This window comes from Aquarana catesbeiana, linkage group LG11, assembly GCF_042186555.1.
Source record: "Aquarana catesbeiana isolate 2022-GZ linkage group LG11, ASM4218655v1, whole genome shotgun sequence".
Lineage (NCBI taxonomy): Eukaryota > Metazoa > Chordata > Amphibia > Anura > Ranidae > Aquarana > Aquarana catesbeiana.
The window spans coordinates 51,670,954-51,683,082 of record NC_133334.1 but is presented as its reverse complement, the minus strand read 5'-3'; the positions used below and the strand labels follow the sequence as shown (position 1 = coordinate 51,683,082).

The 12,129-nt window shown below is 45.0% G+C and overlaps 1 protein-coding gene across 8 annotated transcripts in view; it reads left to right on the top strand.

Moving 5' to 3' along the window:
• The window catches only part of PACSIN3 (protein kinase C and casein kinase substrate in neurons 3), a 170,627-nt gene that overhangs the window by 44,288 nt on the left and 114,210 nt on the right, over positions 1-12,129 (top strand). Inside the window, exon 1 of one of the 8 annotated variants that reach the window (XM_073604345.1) lies at positions 10,800-10,947. The exons of the other annotated variants lie outside the window; for them this stretch is intronic. The gene's annotated coding sequence lies outside the window, so the exon portion shown is untranslated. Of the gene's footprint in view, positions 1-10,799; positions 10,948-12,129 lie in introns of those variants that run through there. 8 annotated transcript variants of the gene reach the window in all.

Here is a 12,129-nt window from a genome sequence, read left to right as displayed (position 1 = left end):
TATGCAAACTGCCGGGAGTGTCAATACATTTCAGCTGGCATATCGCACTGCGAACTATCAGGACATGAATTGGATCGCAACGGACATGAATTGGATCGCATGGGTGTGAACACCCAATGCAATCCGATTCTGGTGCGGGGTCCTGTGTGAGTTTGGTCTGAATGCGATATCAGCCATACTATCTGTGTGGCTGAAATCACATCACATCGCAGTGCGAATCACATGCGATCTCGCACAGCGCAGTAGTGTGAACCGGTGTTTCATCACATATGGCAACCCATCACATTTGGCTACTTGCTGGAGTGCGCATGCGCAACGCCGCCATATGCGTTCCAACACTTTTAAAACTTTATGTTTTAAAAGTGACAAACGCTTTTTAACTTTTTTATTTTTATTTTTTTTTAAACACTTTTCAAAAAAGTGCTAAAAATGACAAAAGTTTTAGAAGTGTTGGAACGCATATGGCGGCGTCGCGCACTCCAGCGGTTAGCCGAATGTGATGGGTCGCCATATGTGACGAAACATCGGCACTTCACCCTCCTCTATTTGTCCTGTTTACCATTTATCATTGAAAGTAAAAAAAAAATCCCAAATTTTTGGGTTGACCCCAGAAAAGTAATAGAGGGCAAATCTTCCAATGGGGACACTAGTTCTGGTGACCTGGGGGTCCCCCAGGAATTCTCTTAATTTGCAGGGGTTTCCTCTTACTTCCTGTTTGGCTATGGGACAGGAAGTGAGGGGAGATCTCTGCAATGGGACACAGATGGCAAAAATAAACCTTACAGGGGTAATAACCCTCCCTTACTCTATCCAAAATGGGAAAAAAAAAAAAAAGTTTTTTACCTATAGTTCTATTTTAAAGCCTATAAAATGTGCTAAGCAAAAAGTATTTCAGGAGTCGTCATGTAAACAATACCATGCAGTACCTGAGATTAACCTATCCTATGTTCAAAACCTCTCGGGGACCAACAAAAATGAAAACCTAAAAAGGGGGGGGCTATCCTGTAACCCTCCTGATGTACGAGAGGGTTGTACCCCCACCCAAAGGCTGATGAGATATACCTTCAAAAAAGAAAATGGACCCCAAAAGTGTTCCCCCGAGAGCAGTGAACAGACTCAACATACTAACGTCTGGAGGTAAATAACTGGAACTAAGAAGAGCGAAAGGGAGGGGGAAATAAAAACCAAGGGGACGAGTAAGAGAAGGAAACCAAAGAAAGAGGAGTCCCAAAGAAGGTAAGCCCCGCCCAGGAAATCCGAGGCCATCCCTGGTAGGCTCGACAGAATTTCCTATAGGTCCAGAAAGAGGGAAGGCGGGGTCATCGCTGAAAACTGGTCCAACTAAGGCTGCCAAGTGTTACTTTTGTCCCTAGTGTCTGCGAATATCGTCGTGAGCTTCTCGTTCGTCAACGTACCATGCACCCGTCACTTCACCTCCTCAAACAAGAGGAGATGTTTGGTTTTTTTTCCACGCCTTCGCAATGGTTTGTTTAATAGCCATAAAAATGTGTGTTGCCAAAGTACAGTCTTGTTTTGTTAACTCCAAGATAGGCTTATGAAGTAAAGCTTGGCTTCCCGCGGGTCCTTGCGTGTGTTAGAATGAAAGAGTGTATTGACCAAAGCGTATACCCGAATCCACGGCCTTTTAACTTTTGTATCATTTTTTTAAAAGTGGTTTTAAAGTCAGGACATTATTTACCTTTAAAGTAGAACTATAGGCAAAACTTTTTTTTTTTCATTTTGGATAGAGTAATGTTATAACCCCTGTTAGATTTTCTTTTCTTTTTTTTTTTTTTTTTTTTTTGTTCACCATCTGTGTCACGCTAAGAAGATTTCCCTTCACTTCCTGTCCCATAGCCAAACAGGAAGTGAGAGGAAATTCCTGCAAATTAAGGGAACTCTTTGGGGACCTCAAGGTCACCAGAACTAGTGTCCCCATTGGAAGATATATTCCTCTTACTTTTATGGGGACAACCCAAAATTTGGGATTTTCTTTTACTTTCATTTTAATGGTAAACTGGACAAATAGAGAGGGTGAATCTGGGGGCACAGACAGTAATAAAAACTGACAGATGTTCTAATCCATCTCCACTCTATCCTAAACTAAAAAAAAAAGTTTTGCCTTTTAGTTCTACTTTAGCCCCCTTTCATACGAGGCGGACTCCGTTTCTACGGAGCCCGCCTCGGTCCGCCGGCTCAGCGGGAGATCTGTCCGTTGATCTCCGCTGAGCCGGCGGATGACAGGTCCCTCTCTGCTCACTGAGCGGGGAGGGGCTTGTCAGGCGCCACTGCCGCCTATGGAGGGATCGGAGGAAAACGGACAGCATGTCCGTTTTTCGTCAGATCTCATCCGATCTGCCAGCGACGGACCTGGACGTAGAGCCATCCGTCTGCTTTTAGCGGATCGGACGGGGTCGGATGTCAGCGGACATGTCTCCGCTGACATCCGACGCTCCATAGGCTAACATGTAGCGCCCGTTCAGGTCCGCTGTCAAAACTGATAGGCCGACCTGAACGGTCCGATCGTGTGAAAGGGGCCTTAAGGCATTCTTTGCGTTAGGTTAAAAAAAAAAAAAAATGCCCCACTGGTTATATCGCTCCCTCACCTCCCTAAATACTTACCTGAGCAGCGTTGCACTCTTCCTCTCCTCTCAGGAGTCCATGAGATCAGCGAGACCCATTGGCTCCTGCTGCTGTCAGTGAAATCCTATGAGGACTGAGAGGGGGGCAGAGCCGAGCTGCTGTGTGTGTGTGTGTGTCAGTGGACGCACACAACCCGAGTCAGGAGCAAGCCGGCAGGTAAGTATAACATGTTTAATAAAAATGTAAGCTTTACAATCACTTTAACCCCTCATTCATAAAACATTACTTTCAGTAATCATGATGCAATAAAATAGAAATTGCAATAAAAAAATTGCAGACAGTAAATGTTGTAATGGGCCTTTTATATATTGATGGTGGACTGTACCCACCAACCCCCTGCCAGAACACAAGACGAACTGACTGATTGTGCCCGATTTTAGGCTTGTGTACAAGGCTTTAGACTGGGAGTGGGTTAGCACCTCGAGTCAAGGCTCTGTTGCTTTGTACAGCCGAAACTTGAGGAACCCGCTTACAGGCGTTAAGAGCACAGCAATGACCTCATCATTGTGCTGCTGCCATTTAGCAGGCTGGGGGCGGGTACACCGTACTGCTTTACATCAATGGAGATCAGAAATCTGGTTGAGGTTTTGCATGGATCCCAAGAATGGCTAGACAGATTTGCAAATATTTATGCAGGCAAGATAGCTTGTCTGTTAATTTTAGCTTTGTATATACAGTATCTGTTCATCTGAAGTTCAGAGTCATGAGCAAACTATATTAAGCTGCCTTAAGTACTCTGTCAGTCCTTTCCTTCCCCCTCCAATTTCCTTCCCATATCCAGCAATTCTAAACCAGAGTTGCTCCAGAAGTTGCTAAGGGTTCCATGGGTTGTGGCTTGTTGACCTTCCATCTGATGGTGTCTGTATGGTGTCTGGGCTTATTAACAGCAGCAATTCCCTTTTTAGTTGTTTGTAATGCAAGGTACACACACAGAATGTGCACATCGATGTACTGACACGAGCAATGTTCTTGCGCCGGTCTCCCCCCGCTGAGCTATCGGCGCTCTCCGCCATTAACTGAGAGTGCTGATCGGATGCTGGTCTTCCAGCATTGTCCGTTCGACAGAAGCTGGTTGTGAGCCTAGCTTCTGTTGGACAGGGAGCTGCACACAGGCCAATTCCTGCTGAACCAGCCATTTTCGGCTGATTTTTGGCCCCTGTGTACCCAGTCTAATGTCTAGTACGCATGATGAGGTTTATCAGAGGAACGATTGCCCCCTTTTTTTTTTTTTTTTTTTTGCATGCTCATTTCCATATCAAAAAACTAATAGGTTACTAACAACTTCCCTACTGGACACTTGTACTTCCTTTCTGCCCAGGCCAATTTTCAGCTTTCAGCGCTGTCGCACTTTGACAATTGCGCGGTCATGCAACACTGTACCAAAACAACATTTTTATTTTTCACACAAATGGAGCTTTTTTTTTGGTGGTATTTAATCACCACTGGGTTTTTTTATCTCTTGCTAAACAAAAAAGACAAAATTTTGAAAAAACACCAAAACATTTTTCATAGTTATAAAATTTTGCAAACGGGTAATTTTTCTCCTTCACTGATGGGCGCTGATGAGGCGGCACTGGTAGGGCAGGACTGATAAGTGACATTGATGAGGCACTGAAGGACACCGATTGGCAGCACTGATTAGAAGCACTGGTGGGCACTGATTGGCAGCACTGGTCAGACTATGTTGGGAATGATGTCCCTTTAACAGAAGCCGATTAATGGCTTTCTTCTTTTTTCCTCACGCTGTTTGCATGAGAGGGGAAAAAAGCCGATAACCTGCTTCTGTTTACTTCAGTGATCAGCTGTCATTGGCTGACAGCTGATCACGTGGTAGCCGCTGTGATTGGCCCTTTACCCCGATCTGTCATCAGCCAAGTGAGGAGGAGGACATCCTCCCGGCATTTTAGGCCCGTGCAGTAGCCGTCTTTCGGCTATAGGGCAGGAAGGGGTTAAAGTACGAACATTCTCATAGGACAGAATAAAATTTTGGACGTGATGTAATGTATTTCTATTGTATTTTCAGACAAAACATTCACTGATTAAAGGAAAATTGTACGTTTTGGTATCATACGAGAAAACATTCACATTTTGTTTCTTCAGATAATTAAAAAAAAATGTTTTCTCCACTCCACCCCCCCCCCCTTTCTAATTTCAGATTATCGTACGATCGCTTAGAAAGCGGTATTTTTTTGTATGATTTTCTGATCGCTTGTACTAGGCTTTAGGGTGTTAGGTTGACCACCAATGTAATATGGGCATTCTTTCCACTGACCACCAATATACCGTATATACTCGAGTATAAGTCGACCCGAATATAAGCCGAGGCACCAAATTTTACCACAAAAAACTGGGAAAACTTATTGACTCGAGTATAAGACGAGGGTGAGAAATGCGCAGCTTCTGTAAGTGGAAAAGAGGGTCAACAATGCCCATTTGCAGCCTCACTGTGCCCATTTGCAGCCTCACTGTGCCCATTTGCAGCCATAGGTCCCCCCAACTTCAAACTCGGTAGTTAAGGGTTCCTAGATGCCCCCTAGCTGCAGCCAAAATTTGGGGTCTCTGGACCTAAAGGGTCCCGAAATGCCATTGCTGAAGATGGGGTTCCTAGCACCAAGTGGCCCCCGAGATACGGGGCCCCAAAAGTCTGTTTGGAAAATGTCAAGCACTTTTCTGCAGCAGAGAATGACATTTTCCCAACCGATTTTGGGGCCCCATATCTCGGGGCCACTTGGTGCTAGAAACCCCAGCTTTGGATATGTTGTAGTGCTAGGTCCACTGGGTTTGCACACCAAGTGGCCCCCTAGATACAGGCTCCTAAAGTTGGTCCGGAAATGTCATTCTCTGCTGCAGAAAAGTGCTTGACTCGAGTATAAGTCGAGGGAGGTGTAGGCGGCATTCTTTATGTAGATGGCATTCTTTCCACTGACCCCAGAACAATTAATTGCAGGAGGGGTTCCCTGAGATTTGTTACAAGGGTTCCTTTAGGGTAAAATGGTTGAGAAAGGCTGACATAGACCAACAATCTAATAGCCAAAAAAAAAGCCCGTTACATTGATAACCTACTACGTTATTGATTGCAAGAGCTCTGCATTACTGCCAGTGAAAGCTGTAGAAAAATCAAATTTGTGCCTCTTCTACATATGTAGGCTCGTGAAGCCATATTTACTATAACATCCATTTAGACTTTGTTGTGGGATCAGAAGTGCAGTCTGCATTATTTGCTGAACCACACAGAGGGGAGTTAAAAGCTTGCTCTTCAGTGAAAGTTTAGCCTGACCTTTAGTATTGACACTGCTAAGTGCTCTCTTCATTCTGTGTGTGTACTATGGTTAATATTGCCTTTCTAGCCTGGAGGGAGCTCAGTCTACAGGGCTGCATAGCAGCAAAGCACTATGGGAATGAGCTCTGTCCATTGCAGCAACATATGCAAAGTGCCCGAAGGGCGGCCGAGTAGGGCTCAGCCGGTGTTTATGTGTAGTCACCTTGTGCCCGTTCTGCTCCAGTGATTGGCCAGTATTGATGTTGTGTCTTTCCTCCCTGCTTTTTCGTGTGTGTTTCAATCTTACAATTCATCCCTGCTGGAAGTAATGTTTTGTATAGGAATTCTCTGTTACCATTAGCAGGCTGGTCGGATCCATTAGCAGATTCAAGGATTACTAGCCAGGCAGTGCAGGAGTTGCCCAAGCTATAAAATGAAGCACACGGTGTTGACATTTTGTTGCTGTGATTTTTTTTTTTTTTTTTCCAACCAGTTTCAAGTTGTCTGTTGAAACAGGTGTGACTCATCCCTTGGCAAAGAGGATGGTGAAGAGGAGATGATGACCTTGGCACACAACATAATATATCATGTTTTTCGTATTATATACACATTCAGTGCATCTCTGCGTCAAGGTATGCTGCTGACCCATTTATTGCAGTAACTCATGCACTACAATGTGCTTTTAAGCCATATTTTATTTATCATATCTGGCACACTTCTTACAGCTGTAGACATACATACATTCTACTGTCAAAGTCCATTCATAGAGTGATCACGGGCACACCATTGGCAGATTTTATAGACGGACAAATAATTTTTTTAGCAGCAAGAGACAAAGCGACCGTTCGCCAAATCGTCACTTCATGGAAGCCGTCCTTAGTCATCCTTTGGTGGCAAGTAAATGGTTTGCCAATGGTGTGCCCATGATATCTCTATATGTGAATTATCCGGTGTTGTGGCATGCTGTGTTCCTGCGGCCCCAGCACAGAAAAAAAAAAATGACTGCTTCTATTTTTTATCATAATGCCCTTTATGGCAACCAAATGTATCTACAACATGCAATCGTGCGCCACAAAGCATACGAATGAAATGCGCCACAATGCATTGCATCATTCTTGGTGTGTTGCTTTAAAGAGGTAGTAAACCTCAGATGAGGAATATGAACAAAGCTTATCCCTCTATAGCAGGGATCTGCAAACTCCGGCCCTCCAGCTGTTGTGGAACTACATGTCCTATGAGGCATTGCAAAAACTCTGACATCATTCACCTACATGACTTGGAATGATGGGAATTGTAGTTCCTGAACAACTAGAGGGCCATAGTTTGGAGACCCTCTTACTCTATAGTGTGTATTTGTCTCAATGAAGAGCACTAATGCCTCGTTTCCACTAAGCGGATCGGTTCGGGTCGGTACAGTTTGGAAGGCCTAGAATGGTCCAGCCTATTCAGGTGAGCGTTTCCACTGCAAGTGGGACCGCCCGGGGCCATACGTGGGTTTAGAAAAAATGCCTCTCATGGCGTCACACGTCCGCCAATCAGTGGAATGTATCGTAGCTCCGCCCTAACCGAACCGTACCATTTTCTATGGCCCCCACATCTGAAGCAGGACCCAGAATGGTGCGGTTCGGTTGTATTGGCCGCTTTCATAATGGAAGCACTCAAAATAGCGTACCGAACCGAACCGATCCGCTCAGTGGAAACAAGGCTTAAGTGTCACTTTTGTCTGCTGCTACTTCATTGCTGTTTCATTCCTCTGCTATCAGCATTAATCACTTCTGACAAGTTTTCCTGACCCCAAGAAAAAAAATGGTGACTGGGAGGGATCTCTAGCTGATTGACAGCCTCGGCTATGTTCCTGTGTGCTATGTGAAGGGGGTTAGGTCCCTTCCCTCCAATCAGTTCTCAGAGCTCTCCTCACTGAGCTCTGCAGAGTGTAACTTCAGCTCTCCACCCCCTTATTCAGAACCCTCAGACAAGCTTTATAATTCAGCACTTTGGATGAAGAGAAGACTGCAGATAAACTGGTACAACTTAAGTAGGAGGTTTAGTTTCATATCTGTGTATCGCCTGAGCCCATTCATTTCACTGGGTATATGTAGGAGTTTACAACCATTTTAATTGGTGCATTACCAAAAGGTGATAGTGTGAACTGACACTAGAAGCATGACCATACATTGCCTCCTCTTTTCTGGTTCTTGGTTTTTGGACCAGTACTGTCCCTTGGGCGTGGACAGCTAGGCCTCAGCCGTGTGTAATCTTTGACTAGACCAGCTCTGAGCCTACACAGGGCTTCCTTCTCTCCTATCTATATTGTTTTTCAGGTCAGGTTATTCCCCATTTGGTGCAGCCATCTTGCTTCTCAAATGGCATCAGGCCAAGATGTCAGTCACAGACACCTTAAAGCGGGGTTCCACCCAAATTTTGAACAATATTTGTATGTATTCTCTTCCTTGCCTAGATGCTGACATGCCGTTTAAAAAAATTTAAATCGCCGTAATTACCTTTTATTTTTCTATTCTTCTTTGCACTTCCTGGTTCTCCTCCCGTGGGAGTAGGCGTGTTTCTAGCCTCTCCCAGACTCCTGGGAGCTAGTCTCAGGCTTCCCAGGATGCCACTGAGCATGTGCGGGAACGAGCGGTGAATGCTGGGAGCACAGCATTCACCACATCCAGGAAATAAATGCTTGTGGGCTTCAAATGCCCACAATGAAGATGGAAACCGCCTGCAGTGAATAATATAAGTTATTCTTTCTGACGAAATCTGACACAGGCGGACATATTACACACAATATGTGAGTATGTAATGCTGAGAAGAAAAGTTTGTGAATGAACTAAAAAAAAAACAAACGATAGGTGGACCCCTGCTTTAACCTTCCATGTCGCGGTGAGGCATCACTGATCTCCACACAAAGATGAAGATGTAGTCGTGGACTTTTGAGAAGCCAAAATGTGTGTATCGACTCTATTCAGTCTGCTTGGACTGCATGGATTATGGAAATGAGTAATGTATTTCGAAACAGCTTATTATGAAGGTGCTACTAGGTTGACATGGTGGTGAAACGGAAGTTGTGTTTTAAAAAAAAAATAAATTTGGAGACGAATATTATTTTTTTTTCCACATGTAAACATTCAAGATGCAAAATGAATACATATTTTCTAGTGGTTGTGCTCATCACCCATAAAAGTGATATTAAAAATGAATCCACTTTATCACTGTTTTAAAGTATAGGAAGTACCCCATGAGTTAGGTTCCCAACCGAGGGAAACTGGTAAGGCAGGTGTCAAACTCCATTTCATCAGGGCCACATCAGCATTCCAAGGTCAGCCTCACCTCAGAGTATAGGAACATGTAGAAAAAGCCTCCTATAGTTTGATATTGTTTAAAGTTGTTGTAAAGGCAGAAGGTTTTTTTTTATCTTAAAGGAGAAGTCCATCCTGAGCTCGTTTGGCTGGGCTTCCCCTATGGGTCAAAGAATTGTTTTGCACTCCTGTGACCCGTTTTCAGCAGAGCGTTCTGAAGTCCGCTCTCTGCTGACGTCACGCAGATTAGTCCAGGCACTGCGTCATCCTGACTCTGGGAGTCTGGATCGGCCAGGTGCCAGGACTGATGGCCATCTCAGTGAGCCGCTGAGACAGTCGCTCCCTGCCCCTCCACAGCTCAGCGCTTCAGTGAGCGAGGAGGAGAAGAGCAGAAGAGCTGCTGATTGATAGTCAGCAGCTCTCTGCTCGGGAAGCTGAGAGAACCGAGCCATCGGCGGTGTTGGCTCGGTTCTGAGTGAAGAGGCATTGGGGGACCAATGCTGCATCCACCTAGGTAAGTATGATTCTACAATAACCCCCAAACCCATAATTCTCTTTTTAATGCTTTCTATGCATTAAGATAAAAAGCCTTCTGTATGCATTAGCCCCCTTAATACTCGAGGTCCATCTAGATCCAGCGATGTTGTACAAGAGACTCTGCTTTCCTGCACTCCCCTCCTCACTGGCTGAGACAGGTTCGTCCGTAGGGTTAGATATTGCGTTTGCCCACCCTTTACATCTATAACAGCTTCAGCTCTTCTGGGAATGCTGTCCACCCTGAACTCACTCATCCATGTCTTTATGGACCTTGCTTTGTGCACTGGTGCGCAGTCCTGTTGGAACTGGAAGGGACATGGATGAGCGAGTTTGGGGTGGAGGAACTTGACTGGCCTGCACAGAGTCCCGACCTCGATCCGATAGAACACCTTTAAGATGAATTGGAGCAGAGACTGTGAGCCAGGCCTTCTCGTACACATCAGTGCCTGACCTCATAAATGAGCTTCTGGAAGAATGGTCAAACATTCCCATAGACACACTCCTAAACCTTATGGACGGCCTTCCCAGAAGAGTTGAAGCTGTTATAGCTGCAAAGGGTGGGCCAACTCAATATTGTACCCTATGGACTAAGACGCCATTAAAGTTTATGCGCATGTGAAGACAGGTGTCCCAATACTTTTGACAAAGTGTATATTATGATGATGCCTTGGTAATAATAAGCTATAAGCTGTGTGTGCTTTTTGGGCAGATATCCTTTTAGAAGAATGAGTTTAGGATAGGCAACCGTGCAGGGGCAGGTAATATTTGTAATAAAACCCCTACCCCAGATATCTGTGGGTCAGCCGAGTCCAGATCAAATCGAATTTGCTCGTAAAATCTTTTGTAGGAATTTTGTAGCTGCCCGCAGTACGTAGAAGCTGGAATCTTCAGGTATTTGTGTAAGCTGGGCAGTGATCATCTGCTGTTCCTAAGCTACAGAAAGTTCAAGAGCCAGTAAGCCAGAAGCTGACGCTGATTAATGGTAATCGCGTGCCCCTATGTGGCTTTAGGCATGGAACAGGCTGATGTCATATGGGCAGCCCCTTCCCCTTTGGCTCGCTGCCCCCAGCACTCCCAGTGCGGGGGCTGGGATCATGAACGGAGTATTTATAAATGCAGCAAGCTGGGTGCTGAGCTGCTGGAAGAGACTGTGACATGCGTTACCTACACTAGGGAATTCTATGCCCCCTACTCTGGAGCCAGGGTGGGGTATGTAACTGATCTGATGCCTCTTGCCATGACTAATTATCATCTTGTCGATTAAAGGGGTAGTAGAACATTGCAATGCATAAAAGAAAGGTAGCTATTTTTATATGGAGTGTTAGAGACATCACGTTAACAGCTGTACTTTTAAATAGGCAAGTGTGTGAGTGCTGAACCAAAATACGATTTGGCTTCTGTGGGTCGGTGAGATATTCAGAACGCTCTGTAAAAGTAAAGAGACATGCATGTGCAATCTGCTGTGTCTAGATGTATTTTCTGATCGGAAAGTCCTTGTTGGATCTTCCGACACAGCTGTCTTTCTGGAATGCTATCCTAAAGTGGACACAACGTAAAACAATGAAATGTAGAGGCCTCCTATATATACAGGATAGAATGCTTGTTTAGTCCCGGGGGAGTCTAATAAAGAGGAATACTTGTCCTAGTCCTCCGTCCTACAGGCTTCCTTCCTGATGGCTCGGACATTGAAGATCGTTCCCATGTTACTGCTTCTTTTCTCCACTTGTGCCCCCTCTTTTCTCACGAGGGTTCCCTTTTACTATGTTGGTGGTCCGTGACATCTAAAGAGATGCCTGGCTTTCCTAGTCTAAAAGAAGACTGTGTCACCTACCACTGTTTCTGGCTTTGCTGATTGGCATTGGTGCTGGAAATATGAAGGCACTGTTAGAAGATCCTTCTAACCCCAGATGAACTCCTAAAATTAATTTTAGGTTTTCGGGAACCCTTGCTAAAACCAGCTCATTGGGAAGGGAGGGAGGGGGTCAATAGAAAAATGTTCACCTACATTGGTGGTGGTCTGTAGCAATAAGGAAACCTTTACGGACAGCCTAAAGATAATTGGCGTCATGCTCCTGACTTCCCCAAGCGGAGTTGGCCTTGGTGCTATGCAGGCACCATCAGATGGGGAGGTTAATCGGCCACAGCTCAAGGAGCCACTAGTAATCCTTAGAGCAGGGGTATTAAAATTCATGAAGGTCCAATCAGTAAAAAGTTTTTACAGCAGAGGTCCGAATCACACACGTTTTGTGCGTTGTCTCAAATCCTTCCCATCACAGCCCCCCTCACTTTATATCAGACTCGTTCTCACATCAGTGTCCTCAGTCCCCCGCACATCAGCCACCAACTTCACATCAGTTTCCCCCTTCACATTAGTGTTCACTACACCTTCAC